This window comes from Pristiophorus japonicus, chromosome 4 (genome assembly GCF_044704955.1).
Source record: "Pristiophorus japonicus isolate sPriJap1 chromosome 4, sPriJap1.hap1, whole genome shotgun sequence".
Classification (NCBI taxonomy): domain Eukaryota; kingdom Metazoa; phylum Chordata; class Chondrichthyes; family Pristiophoridae; genus Pristiophorus; species Pristiophorus japonicus.
Window position 1 is genome coordinate 188544156 of NC_091980.1, and position 20229 is coordinate 188564384.

Here is a 20229-nt window from a genome sequence, read left to right on the forward strand (position 1 = left end):
ACAACAACAAATCCACTTCTCCACCAACCTGACCCCGCCACACAGCACTACCCCCCAGTCATCAAAATCCACGGTGAGGCCTTGGACAATATGAACCATTTTCCATACCTCAGGAGCCTACAAGGGCAGACATCGATGATGAGTTCCAACACCAACTCCAGTGTGCCAGCGCAGCCTTCGGTCGCCTGACAAAGAGAGTATTTGAAGACCAGGACCTCAAATCTGGCACCAAACTTATGGCCTACAGAACAGTAGTGATACCTGTCCTATATGGCTCAGAGACGTGGACCATATACAGCAGACATCTCAAAGAGAAGTATCACCAATGTTGCCTCCGCAAGGTCCTACAAATCCTCTGGGAGGATAGATGCGCCAACGTCAGTGTTCTCGATCAGGTCAACATCCGCAGTATTGAAGCACTGACCATGCTTGACCAGCTCCGTTGGGTGGGCCACATCGTCTGCATGCCCAACACGAGACTCCCTAAGCAAGTGCTCTATTCGGAACTCCTACATGGTAAGCTAGTCCCAGGTGGGCAGAGGAAACATTTGAAGGACACCCTCAAAGCCTCCTTGATAAAGTGCGACATCCCCACCGGCACCTGGGAATCCCTGGCCCAAGACCACTCAAAATGGAGGAAGAGCATCCAAGAGGGCGCTGAGCACCTGAGTCTCGTCGCCGAGGGCATGCACAAATCAAGCGCAGACAGTGGAAGGAACGCGCAGCAAACCAGGCTCCCCACCCACCCTTTCGTTCAACCACTGTCTGCCCCACTGTGACAGAGACTGTAATTCCCGCATTGGACTGTACAGCCACCTGAGAACTCATTTTTAGAGTGGAAGCAAGTCTTCCTCGATTCTGAGGGACTGCCTCTGATGATGACTGGGAGTAAACCAAGCTGGCTGTAAAACAGCAGCAAAGGCAGGTTTGGTAACTAAAATATATGCTTCAGGTATCCCTGCATCTCTCAGATTTAGCCCAGTGGCTGCTCTCTAATAAAGACAGCAGAACAATTCGGCTAAAGCTGCATTTTAAACTACAGTTGAGGCCTTGACAGTTTTCTGTTGGCCGTCTGACCAAATATTATTAATCTGGAATCAAACAAATGGTTTGTCAGAGCTGAAAAAACAAATCAGTTGATATTCAATCTTGTTCACACTTGCACATAAGCAACTTGCACTTGCACCCTTTAAACACATGTCTCTGAGAGTGCATTCACACTGCAGCGGTAAGCTCAGTTTAGGGGAAAGGGTGCAATTGTTGTACATGGATGTACCAACTTGACGACGGAATTCCTCATCAGCACAAAGCCCCAAAACCTCCCGCAGGAGCAGCCTTTCCATTCTGCACGGAGGGGTTTCCTGTATGGGCTGCTCTTGCACACCCTCCAATTTACCATCAATGCCTGCCATCCGGACACGCCTTGGTGCAACATTTTGCCATCTGGAGGAGGCGGGAGTCCCCATTGGAGGGATCGATATGCAGGAATCCTCCCTTTGTTTATTGGGGATTTGGCCTGGAGGATGTTGCATGAGGCCATCCTGTGCAATAGGTTTTTAAGTCAGTTCATGGACTCCCAGGCCGCCTATAATTACTGCGGTCTGGAGGAGTCCGTGTTCCACATATATGTTGAATGTGAGCGGCTGCAGCCCTTCTTCCACTGTTTGAAGGGGCCACGCAGCGGGTGGTCAAGGGGGTCATTCAGCCCAACTGCCTGCCTCTCTTCCATGGCTACGTTTGTGCCTGGGTCCTTGGAGATGGAGCACGCGGTATCCACTAGCTCACTCGAGGCCTTCCGTGGCCAGTGGGTACCGGAGGGACTGGAGTGCATCATCACAACTGGAAACAAAATTTTAAGTTGATTTATTAAGGTTCCTTTAAATGCTTTTTTTTGTTAAAATTTATAGGTTCTAGAGTTTGTGCCCCTTTAACAAGGGGGCACATGGTTGCATTGGCAAATAGACCGTATTTAAAAGAGTTGTACCAACTTTCTAGATGGCCCGGAATGTGAGGCCAGGGTGAAGCAAAGACATTCGCTGCTGGCTCCAAAGTAAGCTTTGTTGTGGAGAAATCTTCCTTTCTCCCAAACAGACCCACTGAAATAGAGGATTGATGCCCAATTGATGACAGACTCCAGAGATAGGTTCAAAACGATCTTTATTCCAGCATATGCAGGGGAAGCTCTCAGTCCTAGCAGCCTAAGACAGGATCTTCCAAGAACAAAGGTTCCACACATAGTTATACAGTTTTCGGGGCATGGTGGCCTTGTGAACACTAGACCACGACCACTGATTGGAGCGACATTGATTTGTTAACCTTTATCAGACTGGCTGCTGAGGTCTGCAACCTCACCATCTTCTATAGCATACAGAACTGATCTCAGCCTTTTGGAATGTGTTGATTCTACAGTTTTGACCTTGCTCTGTTCTTTTCAGCCTGTTCTGCATTCTTTAAAAAATAAGCACACAAGCCTGATTCTACGTGTTCCCTCTAAATCCTGAATATCTAAAATTTTTATTTTATGTTATACGGCCATTTTCTATCATTTATAAGTGAGTTTTACATACAATCTGTCTGTATTTTTACCCCTTTACAATCCCCCCTTATGGCCTTTGGTTATACACAAGCAGGCCATACCGTTGAGATTTGTTAAAGAGCACCCTCTGGTTTTCCTTGACCAGTGGCCATCTAGCCTGGAGTACCATCACGTGTCTCCAAACCTCAAACAGTGCACTACTTGTCCATCCTCTGCTCATAAAGAGTTTCCTGCCCCGAGGTTGATCTAGCCTTAATTGCCCTTACCAGTAGTCAGGCCTTCTGTTTTCTTGCTGCAGCACATTGCAAACCAACAAATATAGCACAATCAGTAATTGAATCACGATAAGTACATGGGATATTATCCTTATCCAAGGATGAATTTGAATGTTTAGTCCCCAGTTCCATAAGTCATCCCACCATGTGGTGACGTTAATGTCCTTGATATCCTTCCGAATGTCCTGATTATTCTGCCTGAGAGTGTAGTCGACTCTCTGACTCTTGGCAACTGTTTCTCGCAGTTTGACAAGGTGTTCTAATAACGGCAGGTACCTCATAACAAAACATGTTCACGTACTTGGCGTGCTCCTCCTTTATGTCTCCTGACACCTGTATCGATGTTGACTCTTGTCAATGTATGTCTATCAATTCCTCCTTTCCGATTCTCACAGGTATTTCCAGAACAAAGCTGAATGTAGCAGTGGGGATCTGGCATTCCTGCTGATTGTACTTAAAGGATTTCTGATTAGTTGTTACACAGTATTCTCCTTTGCTTACATAAGCCACGTGTGTCTTTCCCCATTGTGCGCCCACGGTTTCCATGGTGCAATTTACCTGTGTACGAGTAATATTAAATCCGCAAGCCACCTCAGGATCATAACTAATGTTTTGAGGGCATATTGTGGTTCCCCGATGAGTAACACATCCTTCCAATTTTGTCCCTATCAAACTGTCTCCGTAAGTTACAGCATATGGTAGCGTCTTGTGATAAGCCTTCTCTAATAATCCCTATGTTTTGTACTTCATACACTTCCTTTGGGTTATCTCCTTCCATAATTACTGGAATGACCAGTACTAATCCTACTAGTCCCCCTTTATCATTATTACATTCCACTTGTGTGGGATATATGCATATCATCCCCCTGAGTTGGTATCCTTGTATTTCGTTTGAATGCATGATCAAATTGACCAATTGGTCATCGCTGATCCACAGGGGAACCTCCCCTCTGTGGATCTGTGCCAAATTTTCCCTTGTCTGTTCTAATACCCGGGTCCCGATTTCATTCTTAGGTGCTTGGTCAGAGGCTACATGCTCTTGCTTGATTAGCTTATTAATGGTCTGTGCGTGGGCCTCGAGGACCGTTGCTATGTCCTGTAATCTAATTGTCAGCACTTGGTCTTCTGTTAACTGTGAATCTTGATTCTGATTTTGTTCCTGCAAAATTTCCTTAATACGAGAAGCTAAATTTCGTACTTTATTATCTAACGTTGTCAAATCAATGATGTTTGCCACTGAGGTTCCGGTATTAAAGACCATAGCTGCATCATTTATCAGGCCTCGTTTATGTCATCTATGAGAAGGGGACCTAATTGGCTGCCGCTGGCATAGTTACTTTGTCTGAGGATTTGTTGTACCAATCTTCGGTACAACTGCTGTGTTCTTTTAGAACACCATTCAGGGAGTTCCAGATTAGTCAAATTCAACACAATGGGTACCAACTCATGGTGTACATTATCATATAATATCTCTTCACATTTTACTAACACGAATCCATTTTGTGGCCCAGGTGTGTGTTCTGGGCACTGAACCCGCCTATCAGGCACTGACGGTGTATCTAGTTCAGCTGCCTATGATGTATGTGGTTGTTGGTGATGGGGTGATAGGCTCGTCCCTTGTTACCACCATTATGCCTGGTGGTTTTGGGCACTGTTCCTGCTTTATGCACAGGAGAATTCCCTCTTTCCCTTTTTGTATGCACCCATGTGACATTCTTAAGAGAGTCATTCCGGTTATTTTAAACTTAGTCATTGTCTTAGTCAGGGGATCTGTATTGTCTGGGCAATCAGATATTTCTCGCTTTGGCGTTCCCGGGTCACACTCTCCCTGGCTTGTTCTTTGCTGCTGTTTGTTATCATATGCCATTATGACTGGAACAGATGTCCCTGAGCATGTTCCACATTCCGTTTTCTTACTATCTCTCCGCCATTCTATCACAACACCTCTATGGGCTAGCAACTCCACATTTTTTGCCTGCTTAATGCCCACTTAATGCCCATTTTACCGCTGAAATGACGTATAATGCCCAGATATCACCCATTTTGGCAGAAAATGGAAACTGACGGGCTTTTTTAGGAGACTTATCGCCAAGCGTTATTTTCCCAATGGGCTTAACGCCGAGAAAAGATATTACCGCTCGCCCACTTTTTTGGGGCTTAATCAGCAGGATGGGTGAATTTAATGCCCATAATATCGCCCAGCATTACTTTCTGTATGGAATGAACGCCAAGATTCAATATTAGCGCCCAGCAACTGTTTTTTGTCGGTGAGAGCATTTTTACCCAAATTAGCAGCCATGGAGATTGCCCATCATCAATTTCACCACCTCGCACACATATCGCCCAAAATAACGCTCGCTCAAAAACCTGCCCACAAAAAGTGGAACTAACCGGGATGAATCACAGCGTTATGGACACCATGTTGCAGATCACATGTCGCGTCCTTTAAAAGGCTGCTGTGCGTCAACCTCGGCGGAGTTCGGATGTACTCGGCAGGTTGTTGGAGTTGATGTGAACATCTCTGAAAGCATCTTGACCACACTGTGACCGATTGGAATAGAAGAGGTGTGTTCGTCGGGACATTCCTTGTTTGTGTGCAATCGGTGGCAAACAGAGAGCTACTGCAATGGGGCCTGTTCTTCCTCACCCTCTCTTGGTGACCAAATACATGCAGCAGACTCGACACCGCCGAAGGAACGCTGCACTGCCTTATGTGCCCAATGTACGAAGTGACAGACAGATGAGGTGGACCAGACGTTAAACTCCCCGAAAGTACAAGGAGAAGCATTCTTACCTTGACTTGCCCGACACCACCTGCCTTCGGAGACTACGCTTCCACAAAGAGGGTCTCACTGAGGTATGCCAGCTGATAAGGGCAGACCTGCAGCCTGCCAACACCTTGCTCAGAGTGCAGCGACAGGTCAGAGCGCAAAGGTAAGAGTTTGGTAAGTGGGAGAGTTCGGGCAAGTGGGAGTGGGAGGTGTTGCTTTGTCTTGTTTTCCCGCCAGTGCTGACTCCCCAACCTGGGAGGAAAAGAAAACGAAGTGTGACATCGCAGCAAGAGGTTTGGGGATGTCGGAGCGGCCTGTAAAGGCCCAGCTGGTGCAGCTGCAGCAGGGAGAGAAGGCAAAAAAGAAGTAGAAAGAAATCAAAAGGTGATGTCACAGCCAAGGGGGTAAGTGATTGGCTGGTGATTAGGTGAGTAGTTTTTTCTTTTTCCTTTCTTTATCAGTAAGTAACTTTTAGCATTATTGTTGCCAAATTAAGTTAATCTAGGGGTTAAGTCATGGCAGGAGAGCTCAGACATGTGTTATGCTCCTCTTGTACTATTTGGGAAGTCAGGGACGCTTCCAGTGTCCCTGACGATTACATATGCGGGAAGTGTATCCGGCTGCAGTTCCGGACAGGCCGCATTGCAGCACTGGAGCTGCGGGTGGATTCACTCTGGAGCATGCGCGATGCTGAGGATGTCGTGAATAACACGTTTAGTGAGTTGGTCTTACCGCAGGTAAAGTTCACACAGCCAGATAGGGGATGGGTGACCAACAGGAAGAGCAGTGCAAGGAAGGTAGTGCAGGGGTCCCTGCGGTCATCCCCCTGCAAACCAGATACACTGCTTTGGGTACTGTTGAGGGAGATGACTCATCAGGGGAGGGCAGCAGCAGCCAAGTCCATGGCACCGTGGGTGGCTCTGCTGCGTAGGAGGACAGGAAAAAGAGTGGGAGAGCGATAGTGACAGGGGATTCTATTGTAAGGGGAATAGACAGACGTTTCTGCAGCTGCAACTGAGACTCCAGGATGGTATGTTGCCTCCCTGGTGCAAGGATCAAGGATGTCTCGGAGCGGGTGAAGGACATTTTGAAGGGGGAGGGTAAACAGCCAGTTGTCGTGGTGCATATAGGTACCGATGATATAGGTAAAAAATGGGGTGAGGTCCTACAAGACGAATTTAGGGAGCTAGGAGCTAAATTAAAAAGTAGGACCTCAAAAGTAGTAATCTCAGGATTGCTACCAGTGCCACGTGCCAGTCAGAGTAAGAATCGCAGGATAGCTCAGATGAATACGTGGCTTGAGGAGTGGTGCAGAAGGGAGGGATTCAAATTCCTGGGACATTGGAACCGGTACTGGGGTAGGTGGGACCAGTACAAACCGGATGGTCTGCACCTGGGCAGGACCGGAACCAATGTCCTAGGGGAAGTGTTTGCTAGTGCTGTTGGGGAGGGGTTAAACTAATATGGCAGGGGGATGGGAACCTATGCAGGGAGACAGAGGGACGTAGAATGGGGGCAGAAACAAAAGATAGAAAGAAGAAAAGTAAACGTGGAGAGCAGAGAAACCCAAGGCAAAAAGCAAAAAGGGCCACATTACAGCAAAATCCTAAAGGGGCAAAGGGTGTTAAAAAGAGAAGCCTGAAGGCTTAGTGCCTCAATGCGAGGAGTATTCGGAATAAGGTGGACCAGTTAACTGCACAGATAGCAGTTCATAGATATGATGTAATTGGCATCATGGAGACATGGCTCCAGGGTGACCAAGGCTGGGAACTCAACATCCAGTGGTATTCAATATTAAGGAAGGATAGACAGAAAGGAAAAGGAGGTGGGGTGACATTGTTGGCTAAAGAGGAAATTAATGCAATAGTAAGGAAGAACATTAGCTTGGATGATGTGGAATCTGTATGGGTGGAGCTACAGAATACCAAAAGGCAGCAAACGCTAGTGGGAGTTGTGTACAGACCACCAAACAGTAGTAATGAGGATGGGGACAGCATCAAACAAGAAATTAGGGATGTGTGCAATAAAGGTATAGCAGTTATCATGGGTGACATTAATCTACATATTGACTGGGCTATCCAAACTGGTAGCAATGTGGTGGAGGAGGATTTCCTAGAGTGTATTAGGGATGGTTTTCTCGACCAATATGTCGAGGAACCAACTGGAGGGCTGGCCATCCTAGACTGGGTGGTGTGTAATGAGAAAGGACTAATTAACAATCTTGTTGTGCGAGGCCCCTTGGGGAAGAGTGACCATATATGGTAGAATTCTTTATTAAGATGGAGAGTGACACAGTTAATTCAGAGACTAGGGTCCTGAACTTGGGGAAAGGTAACTTCAATGGTATGAGGCGTGAATTGGCTAGTATAGACTGGCGAGTGATACTTAAAGGTTTGACGGTGGATAGGCAATGGCAAACATTTAAAAATCACATAGATGAACTTCAACAATTGTACATCCTTGTCTGGAGTAAAAATAAAACGGGGAAGGTGGCTCAACCGTGGCTAACAAGGGAAATAAAGGATAGTGTTAAATCCAAGGAAGAGGCATATAAATTGGCCAGAAAAAGCAGAAAACCTGAGGACTGGGAGAATTTTGTAATACAGCAGAGGAGGACAAAGGGTTTAATTAGGAGGGGGAAAATAGATTATGAGAGGAAGCTTGCTGGGAACATAAAAACTGACTGCAAAAGCTTCTATAGATATGTGAAGACAAAAGATTAGTGAAGACAAACGTATGTCCCTTGCAGTCAGATTCAGGTGAATTTATAATGGGGAACAAAGAAATGGCGGACCAGTTAAACAAATACTTTGATTCTGTTTTCACGAAGGCAGACACAAATAACCTTCCGGAAATACTCGGGGACCGAGAGTCTAGTGAGAAGGAGGAACTGAAGGATATCCTTATAAAGCGGGAAATTGTGTTAGGGAAATTGATGGGATTGAAGGCCAATAAATCCCCGGGGCCTGAGGCGGGAGCGTGCTCCGAGCCTTAAGCAAGATGTTGCTGCTGGCTCTCATATGTGGTTGGCAATGGCGGGGTGTGTCACCTTGGGGTGCATTGCAGCGATCCGGGACCACTGGGAGCCCTCTGCCACCAGTGTTCCTGGCTACCAGCTCCAGGGTCTCCTCTATCCCTTCCATTTTATATGTTATTTGTTGGACAAAAACTCGGTGCCAACTATGTTCTTGGTGCTTAGTGGGCTTTTTGCTGCTGGTGAATCTGTCATGCCTTCCACAACAGCCAATCAAACACACACCACAGCCACACACGCTCAGCCCCTCTGAGCTCCCTCTCACTCTGTCTCCTCTTTTGCGCATGTCATGATGATTCTTGAATCCTCCTGAATCGCGGGAATCGAGCGTTGCCATGCCATTGCTAAGGACGGCCACACTTTACGGCAGAAGGTCAGTTAAATTTTACGCTACCGCCCATTTCATATCGCTCGTGGTTACGCCCATTTTCAAAAATGTAAACTCGGTGTTTTGAGAATGGGTGAGAAGCCGGTGATCGGAAAAGCCTTTTTTACCACCCACGCCGGAAATAAAGTCCATTTTTGGGTGACAAATGCAAAAGTGGGGGTTCTAGCCCACTGTCTCTTGGTACAGTGGTCGTCTCTTGCCATTTAGTTTGGCTGCTTTATGTTTTAACAAGCGTATTATTGTAATATATAGTTTCCCATGGCTCATTCGCCCCTTGTGCTAGCATCAATGTGTACTTCCCTTGTGGGTTAACACAGGACGAGGAGCCCGAAGCTGAATTCCTTTTACGCCATCCCATTGTGATCTTAGGTTCGCATTTCACCCGGACCTGACGAGTCTGTGCTGTCTGCGGGTGACTTCTACTCATCTGCTGTAGGTCACTTGGATGCCATCCTTGTTCCACCTCACCACAATGGGACCGATCTTTCCTTGAATATAGGCTTATTGGGCCTTCACATGTCAGCTGAAGTCCAGTATCAGCTGGCACGGATATGGTAGTATCATTGATATAGCTCCCAACATCAGGGGTATAGTATAACTCCAAACAGGTACCCATGTTACCCCGGAGATCTCGATCAGCAATGTTATCATTAACTGCATTTTATACTTGCACCAGCTCTAACTCCTGCTGGTGGTTGATGCCTCTTCACTGGCATCTTTCTATCCAGACTTTCCAAAACAGCACAATTGTTACAGCAATCGTTATGGTCCCCACTATTGACCATATAGTTCCGTCAATGAGTTCATCTTTCCCAGTCCCGGTGTCTTATATAGTACTCCTCAGTTTCGTCATATGGAATGACAGCAGGATCGGCACTCATCTGTAAGAAAAGATATTCCGGTTGTCACCGGTTTATTATTTGTATAGTTTTAGCTGTGTCCAATGCTTCCATCTTCCCTTTCCTCTCATGTCTACACATGCGCAGTGTCACTGGTCATAAGCACCTCATATGGGCCCTGCCACTTTGGTGCAAATCCTGGTTTATCAGGGGTTATCTTAACCATCACCTTCTCACCCACCCCAGAGGTGTTTCCCTGTTGCTTAATCTGCATCCTGTGTAATATCCATAATTATTTGTTGATCCCACGCTTCTTGCTTTAAGGTATGCAATTGCTCACATAATTGTTTAATAAACCTCCTGACTCTATCCTTTGCCGGTCCTACATCCTCCCTGTCATTATTCCTTCGGGTAGTCTCATAGCTCTACCCGTCATCAATTCAAAGGGAGTCAGTCCTGTCGTTCTATTCGGAATGAACCTAAGTCTCATTAGAATACCGGTGAGCAAATCTGCCCGTCCCTTCCTGGTCTCCTCTACAGCTTTGGCTAAGGACAATTTAAGAATTCAGTTCATTCTTTCCACTATCCCTGAGCTTTGTGGGTGGTACAGGATGTGGAATCTTTGCTTAATACATAGCAAGGCGCATGTATGTTGGATTACCTTCCTGGTGAAGTGTGTCCCCTGATCTGAATCTAACTGGAGGGGAACACCCCAGCGAGGGATTATTTCTTCTGCAAATATTCTTGCTACGGTGGTGATAGTGCAATCCCTTGTGGCAAAGGCTTCCACCCATTGTATAAATTGATCAATTACCACTAGACAATATGTTTTACCCCTAGAATTCAGGAGGGATTCAGTAAAATCTATCTGTAGGTTTTCCCATGGTCCTGTGGGTCTTAACTGGTTCCTTTCATATCTTTATGGGCTTCCCGGCATTATATTTGGAGAATGAAACAGTTAATTCAGAGACCATGGTCCAGAACTTAAAGAAGGGTAACTTTGAAGGTATGAGGCGTGAATTGGCTAGGCTAGATTGGCGAATGATACTTAAGGGGTTGACTGTGGATGGGCAATGGCAGACATTTAGAGACCGCATGGATGAATTACAACAATTGTACATCCCTGTCTGGCGTAAAAATAAAAAAGGGAAGGTGGCTCAACCGTGGCTATCAAGGGAAATCAGGGATAGTATTAAAGCCAAGGGAGTGGCATACAAATTGGCCAGAAATAGCAGCGAACCCGGGACTGGGAGAAATTTAGAACTCAGCAGAGGAGGACAAAGGGTTTGATTAGGGCAGGGAAAATAGAGTACGAGAGGAAGCTTGCAGGGAACATTAAGACGGACTGCAAAAGCTTCTATAGATATGTAAAGAAAAAAAGATTAGTAAAGACAAACGTAGGTCCCCTGCAGTCAGAATCAGGGGAAGTCATAACGGGGAGCAAAGAAATGGCAGACCAATTGAACAAGTACTTTGGTTCGGTATTCACTAAGGAGGACACAAACAACCTTCCGGATATAAAAGGGGTCAGAGGGTCTAGTAAGAAGGAGGAACTGAGGGAAATCCTTATTAGTCGGGAAATTGTGTTGGGGAAATTGATGGGATTGAAGGCCGATAAATCCCCAGGGCCCGATGGTCTGCATCCCAGAGTATTACGGAGGTGGCCTTTTCCTGTGGAGTGGCTTCTCCCTGTATCTTAAGCATATTTACTTCCTCTCTTCATTTTACACATCCCATTAAAGATAGAAAACATAGATCAAACATTCTAACATGGTCCCAGTCATTACACATTTTTTAAACACTTTATAGCCGCTACTATTTATTTTCCTTCTGGCACGTGGAAATCATTCACTTCCAATTAAGAAAGTTAAATTAATAATGTCCAATATTTTTAAAATTTCATGCAGCCATGCTAAAGTTGTTTGGTGAACTAAATAAAACAGCTGTCAGTAGAAAGGGTAAACTCCTTTGCAGGTTTGTAAGAAGGCATGACGTCATTAAGTGACTTTGCATAATTCCTTTTTTTAAAAAGGTTCTCTGATATCAGGGACAAGTGCTCGCAATTCATCTCGATCTCCCCAGCTCGAGGACGACTGTCTCTCATCAGAAAATAAGGCATTTTAGATAAATTTCACACTGCACAAAATTAAAATTCATTTTTCTGGCCCACAACCTTTGTTTAGCAGTCGATATGCTGTTACAACCCCAGTTACACATAATGCCTTTAGATCTAAGTTTTAGTGGGGGATTTAACAGCGTAATTACAGCGGAAGAGCTGATGCTTTCACCAGTTTCCCTGATTTGAGTGATTACACTGATTGCTGGCTCCGTGTGAGTGGGGTCCATAGCGCACCCTGTGTCAGAGCAGTGAATGACAGACCACAATTTCAGGATTTCCGCCTGCACATGCATCAACTCCCGAAGTTGTGGTCAGTTTTAAAAATGAAGTGGTGGCGAATGCCATCATCTGGACTGTAAGTTCCCAGCCATAGAATAGTATAGCATAGGAGGCCATTTGGCCCATCGAATCTGCACTGGCTATTCGACCCATCGAGTCTGCATGGCTCTTTCAAAAATCAATCCAGTTAGTCCCATTCCCCTGCTCTTTCCCAATATCACTGCAATTTTTTCTCCTTCAATTCCCTATTGAAGACTGCTATTGAATCTGTATCCACCACCCTATCAGACAGTGCATATCAAAACCTAACCAGTCGTTGCCTAAAAGAGCTTTCCCTCATGTTGCCTCTGGTTCTTTTGCCAATCATCTTAAATCTGTGCCCTCTGGTTATCGACCCTTTAGCCACTGGAAACAGTTTCTCTTTATTTACTCTATCTAAGCCCTTCATGATGTTAAATTCTTTATTAAATCTCTTAGCCTTCTCTGCTCTGAGGAGAACCCAAGCTTCTTCAGTCTATCCACATAACTGTAATCCCTCATCCCTCAAGCTATTCTAGTAAATCTTTTCTTTACCTTCTCCAAACATTTCAAGGACACCCTCAAAGCCTCCTTGATAAAGTCAAACAACCCCTCAAGCATCTAGGAATCCCTGGCCTAAGTCTGAACAAAGTGGAGGAAGAGCATCCGGGAGGGTGCTGAGCACCTCGAGTCTCATCGCCGAGAGCATGCAGAAATCAAGCGCAGACAGTGAAAGGAGCGTACGGCAAACCAGACTCCCCACCCTTTCCTTCAACCACTGTCTGCCCCACCTGTTACAGAGACTGTAATTCCCGCAAGGGATTGTACAGTCACCTGAGAACTCATTTTTAGAGTGGAAGCAAGTCTTCCTCGATTTCGAGGACTACCTATGATGAAGATATGTTAAAATGCCAAATTTTTTAAAATCACGTAATTTCACAAGAACTGTAAACTGAAACCGCCAATGGAATGTGTTGTGTATGGAGAAAGAGTAAGACTGAACACTGTGAGCTCAAAGTAAAGTATGACCGTAGTCTTTTATTGCAGGTCTCCAGAGTGCCTCTCCAACCTGTAAAGCCTCCTTAAATACGTGTGCTCCCAAGGGATTATGGGATTCCTTGGGGCTCCAGGGGATGAGCCCTCTGGTGGCTGTACAGAGTAAATACAAGCATACATAAATAACAACACTCCCCTCCAAAGTCAATAGTGTAACTATTTACAATGTGAGTTGAACTGGGGTCCTTCTTGCCCTGGCTGGTGTTGTTGAATCATTTGTTGGGCCGTTGCTGGGCTGCTGTGCAGCTGGCCTTGCTGGGCTGCCTGATGTGTTGGGCCCTGCTGGTCTGCTGTGGATGATGGGTTCTGCTTCGTGGTCAACCATGGTGCCGGTTGCCACTGGTGTGTATGTTGGGGGATCAAAAAAGGTAGGGTCCAAGGTGGGTTGCTCAAGATAGTCCGTGAATCTGAGTTTGATTTGGTCCAAGTATTTCCGGTGAATGAGTCCATTTGAAAATATGACCCAAAATACCCTGCTCCCATCTTTGGCCATGAGAGTGCCGGGAAGCCACTTGGGACCTTGTCCATAATTCAATACAAATACAGGATCATTGATTTCAATCTCGCGTGACACATTTACGCTATCATGTTATGTACTTTGTTGAAGCTGCCTGCTCTCTACCTGTTCATGTAGATCAGGATGAACTAACGAGAGCCTTGTCTTCACTGCTCTTTTCATGAGCCGTTCAGCAGGTGGGATCCCAATGAGCAAGTGGGGTCTCGTGCAGTAGCTAAGCAGGACTCAGGATAGGCAAGTCTGCAGTGAGCCTTCAGTACCCTCTTCAAGCCGTGCTTGATGGTTTGCACTGCTCTCTCTGCCTGACCATTGGACGCTGGTTTAAACGGGTCAGATGTGACATGTTTGATCCCGTTAAAAGTCATGAATTCTTTGAACTCAGCACTGGTAAAACATGGCCTGTTGTCACTCACCAGGACATCGGGTAGGCCGTGTGTGGCAAACATGGCCCGCAGGCTTTCAGTAGTGGCAGCGGATGTGCTAACTGACATTATTTCACATTCATTCCACTTGGGTACGCGTCTACAACCACAAGGAACATATTTTACCCAAGAACAGGCCTGCATTGTCAACGTGTATCCTAGACCATGGTTTGGAGGGCCAAGACCATAAACTTAGCAGCGCTACCATTGCTTAACTGCGAGCATGTATTACATCTGTGAACGCAGGACTCTAAGTCCGCATCGATACCGCGCCACCACATGTGGGATTTGGCTATCGCTTTCATCATTACGATGCCTGGGTGGGTACTGTGATGTAGGTGTCTCTGCCCTTCTTGGGGACCATGACTTGATTGCCCCACAAAAGGCAGTCTTCCTGTATAGACATTTCATCTCTGCGCCGCTGGAACGGTTTTATCTCTTCCTGCATTTCCACTGGGACACTGGACCAGCTCCCATGAAGCACATAGCTTTTGACTGGAGATAATAAGGGATCCTGGCTTGTCCAGGTTTTGATCTGCCAGGCAGTGACGGGTGATTGCTCACTCTCAAATGCTTCCATAACCATGACTAGATCTGCGGGCTGCACCATTTCCAACCCCGTGGTGGACAATGGCAGCCTGCTGAGAGCATCGGCGCAGTTTTCTGTGCCTGGCCTGTGGCGGATGGCGTAGTTATATGCGGACAACGTGAGCGTCCATCTCTGGATGCGGGCTGATGCGTTGGTATTTATCCCTTTACTCTCGGAAAACAGGGATATAAGTGGCTTATGGTCAGTTTCCAATTCGAATTTTAGACCAAACAGGTATAGATGCATTTTCTTTAGCCCATAGACATACACTAACGCTTCTTTTTCAATCATGCTGTCGGCTCTCTCAGCCTTGGACAGACTCCTGGATACATAAGCAACCGGTTGGTTTCCCAAAATCATTAACTTGTTGCAATATACACCCGACGCCATATGACAACGCATCACATGCTAGTACCAAACGCTTACATGGATCGTACAACACAAGCAATTTGTTTGAGCATAACAATTTTCTCGCTTTTACAAAGGCATTTTCTTGGCTTTTGCCCCAAACCCATTCACCCCCTTTTCGTAGTAAGACATGCAGTGGTTCTAACAGTGTGCTGAGACCCGATAAGAAGTTACCAAAGTAGTTCAAGAGTCCCTGAAACGCAGCTCCGTTACGTTCTGTGGCCTCGGTGCAGTCTTGATTGCTTCAGTTTTTGCGTTGGTGGGCCTCAGGCTGTCTGCCGCGATCCTCCTTCCCAAGACTTCCACTTCAGGTGCCAGGAAAATGCACTTCGAGCATTTTAACCTGAGCCCCATGCAGTTGAGTTGACTAAGAACCTCCTCCAGGTTCTGCAGATGCTCGACTGTGTTCCGACCTGTGACAAAGATGTCGTCCTGGAAGACCACGGTGTGTGGAACTGACCTCAGTAAACTTTCCATGTTTCTCTGGAATATCGCCACCGCTGATCGAATTCCAAATGGGCACCTGTTATAAACAAAATACGTGCGTGTTGATGCAGGTGAGGGCCTTCGCTGATTCCTCCAGTTCCTTCGTCATGTAGGCTGAAGTCAAATCCAGCTTTGTGAACGTCCTTCCTCCTGCCAGCGTTGCAAAGAGGTCGTCGGCTTTTGGTAGTGGGTATTGGTCCTGCAGGGAGAAACGATTGATAGTTACTTTGTAATCGCCACAGATTCTGACGGTGCCATCTCCCTTGAGGACTGGGAGAATAGGACTGGCCCACTCACTGAACTCGATCGGTGAAATGATGCCCTCTCGTTGCAACCAGTCTAGCTCGATCTCTACCCTCTCATCATGTATGGTACTGCTCTCGCCTTGTGATGGATGCGTCACGCCCCCGGAGTTAGGTGGATCTGCACTTTTGCTCCTTGGAATTTCCCGATGCCTGGTTCGAACAGTGAAGGAAATTTGTTTAAGACCTGGGCACACAAAGTGTCGTCAGCGGGCGATAGTGCTCGGACGTTGTCCCAGTTCCAGCGTATCTTTCCCAGCCAGCTGCTGCCGAGCAGCATGGGACCATTGCCCGGTACCTCTCAGAGTGGTAGTTTGTGCACCGCTCCATTGTAGGAGACCTTTACGGTAGCACTGCCGATTACAGGAATCAGTTCTTTTGTGTAAGTTCTTAGTTTCGTGCGAACTGGAGTTAAGACTGGCCTTGAGGCCTTGTTGCACCACAACCTTTTGAAAGTCTTTTTGCCCATGATGGACTGGCTCGCGCCCGTGTCCAGCTCCATTAACACCGGGAGTCCATTTAGTTCAACATTCAGCATTATCGGGGGACAATTCATGGTGAATGTGTGCACCCCATGTACCTCTGCCTTCTCTATCTGAGGCTCTGGTTCGTAGTGATTCTCCGTGGATTTGTCCTCCTCTGCAACATGCTGGTTTGCAGGTTTAACAGGCATAGCAGCTTGCCTGCACAGTCGTTGGAGGTGTCCCATTGTTCCACAGTCCTTGCAACCGTATCCTTTGAATCGACATGAATGGAAACGATGATCACTCCTGCAGCACCAGCAAGGTGTTAATGGCTTTACATTCATCACCCTTGATGGTGGACTCTGAGACATCTACGGACGTGTAGCTGCAGGTATGTGTGACCTGCCCTGTACGTTACAATTCGAAAACAACATCACTTTGTTCACAGTACTTGTAGCAGAACTTGTGTGCTAAGAAATTTGCTTATTATTGTCACTGGTGGCAATGATTGCCTGGGCTATCACTATGACCGTACTCAGGTTTGGGGTCTCTACAGTCAAAAACTTGCGAAGTATGGTTTTGTGGCCAATGGCAAGTACGAAAACGTCTCTGAGCATATGATCCAAACGTTCTTCAAATTCGCAATGTCCTGCAAGGCGTCTTAGCTCAGTGACATAACTCGCCACTTCCTGGCCTTCAGACCTTTTGCAGGGGTAGAACCGGTACCTCGCCATCAGAACGCTTTCCTTTGGGTTCAAATACTCTCGGACCAGTGTGCACAAATCGTCGTATGATTTCTCCGTGGGTTTGGCTGGAGTGAGCAGATTCTTCATGAGGCCATACGTCAGTGTCCCACAGACGGTGAGGAGGATCGCTCTGCATTTGGCAGCGTTCTCTTCCCTATCTAGCTCGTTGGCCACGAAGTATTGGTTGAGTTGCTCCACAGAAGTTTCCCAATCTTTTCCCTCTGAAAATTTCTCCAGGATGCCCACTGCTCTCTGCATCTTTGGGTTCGCTATCTGTGTCTCTTCGTCGGTTGTTAGTGTTTGGAGAAAGAGTCAGGCTGAACACTGTGAGCTCAAAGTAGTGTGACCGTAGTCCTTTATTGCAGGTCTCCAGAGTGCCTCTCCAACCTCTTTATATACCTGTGCGCCCAAGGGATTATGGGATCCCTTGGGACTCCGGGGGATGAGCCCTCTGGTGGCTGTACAGAGTAAATGCAAGTAATAGGGAGTCCATTTAGTGCAACATTCAGCATTATCGGGGGACAATTCGTGGTGAATGTATGCACCCCATTTACCTCTGCCTCCTCGATCTGAGGCTGATTCATCGTGATCCTCCATGGATCTGTCCTCCTCTGCAACATGGTGGTTTGCAGATTTTACAGGCGTTGTAGCTCACCTGCACACTCGTTGGAGGTGTCTTACTGTTCCACAGCCCTTGCAAACATACTCTTTGAATCGGCATGAACGGAAACGATGATCACCCCCGCAGCATCAACAAGGTGTTAATGGCCTTGCATTCATCACCCTTGATAGTGGACACTGAGACATCTGCGGACGTGCAGCTGCAGGTATGTGTGACCTGCCCTGTACGTTACGATTCAAAAACATCACTTTGTTCACAGTACTTGTAAGCAGCACTTGTGTGCTGAGAGATTTGCTTCATATTGTCACTGGTGGCGATGAACGCCTGGGCTATCGCTATGGCCTTACTCAAGGTTGGGATCTCTACAGTCAAAAGTTTGCGAAGTATGGTTTCGTGGGCCAATGCCAAGTACAAAACATTCTCTGAGCCTGTGCTCCAAATGTCCTTCAAATTCGCAATGTCCTGCAAGGCATCTTAGCTTGGCGACATAACTCGCCACTTCCTGGCCTTCAGACCTTTTGTAGGTGTAGAACTGGTACCTCGCCATCAGAACGCTTTCCTTCGGGTTCAAATGCTCTCGGACCAGTGATCACAAATCATCGTACGATTTCTCTGTGGGTTTCGCTGGAGTGAGCAGATTCTTCATGAGGCCATACGTTGATGCCCCACAGACGGTGAGGAGGATCGCCCTTCGTTTGGCAGTGTTCTCTTCCCCATCTAGCTCGTTGGCCACGAAGTATTGGTCGAGTCACTCCACAAAAGTTTCCCAATCATCTCCCTCCAAGAATTTCTGCAGGATGCCCACTGTTCTCTGCATCTTTGGGTTCACTATCTGTATCTCGTCGCCAGTTGTTGTGTATGGAGAAAGAGTCAGACTGAACACTGTGAGCTCAAAGTAAAGTGTGACCGTCGTCTTTTATTGCAGGTCTCCAGAGTGCCTCTCCAACCTGTGAAGCCTCCTTAAATACCTGTGCTCCCAAGGGATTATGGGATCTCTTGGGGCTCCAGGGGATGAGCCCTCTGGTGGCTGTACAGAGTAAATACAAGCATACATACATAACAGAATGGAATTTGAATGGAATGCAATTTAGTTGCACAGTTGTCCTTTGAAAATAGTTTATTCAATTTTCTGTTTCTGGCGTAGTCAATCGTGCAAAGTCAATGGTGATATGTAAGAGCATTTCGGATCGGTCATCTACTTACAACAAGCAACAAACCTACTGATTTTAAAATAAGCAGAGATAAATGTTCATTTCACAACGCTCTCTCAAAATATGAAAAAGGGTTCATCTAAATTGACAAATTCATCGAGCAAATGACAAATATAAGCACAAATGAGAACAACTTGTAACTATTATGTCAAATCAGTCAAAAAAACATTAATCTAGCAGGGCAGTGCTGGACAAAAAATAAGCAGGGGAGATAAATTCATTTCACAAGGCTCTTCAAAATATAAAAAAGGTTTAATCTAAATTGACAAATTCACCTTTTGACTATGCCCTCAAATAACAATGTCCTATTCCAGATGCCATAACATCAAGCTTTAGCTGGATTTCTAAACAGAGTAGGATGTAAGTAGACATGTTGGGTTCAAAAATTATTAATTGGGCAGCAGCATGACAAACAGAGCACTTTTAGTGGGCATGGCCAAAAATGTTTTAAAAGCATATTGAAGAAACTAATGACTAAGTACATAAATGGGGAATTCCAGGAAATTGACATGATACATAACTGATGTTAAATCCAATAGTGGCACGCATTATCTGGAAGGGCTGTTCACATACAAAACAAATACTGAAACAGCAGTCTTGTGGAAACTGGGCTACTGAACCATCAGTCAAGGACCTGAACACGAATCACACCACAGTAACTGTACAAAATGCACAGCAGACAAGCCTGGTCCAGGAAATGGCCGAACCACGGAGCTGGGACAAAAATACAACACTGGAAGAATTAGTCCAACTCAAGAGAGAAGCAAAATTCAAATGAATATTTAAGGTGGCACAAAGTAGCAGCAGGCAACCAGGTCTTGAATTCTTGAGGCATGACTCAGACAGCTGAATTGGAATTTTCTTTTGCTACATTTCTAGCACCAGCAGGTTTTCTGTAAGTTATCCATCCCTTCAGGTTTCCTGTCATCCTCCTCTAAATCAGCTATATCAAGTTCATCAGGGGCTGATAGTCGAAGCCCATCAAGCTCCTTCTTATGGGCCTGTAACACTAATTCTGTCAGACGAATAAATGACTATGGACTATGAAAAACACATCAAAATACATCAAGGTGAGAAAAGCAACAAATCAACTGCAATGTTTAATTTATTAAGATACATGTGTACATATGTGTACCTTCAGCATTTT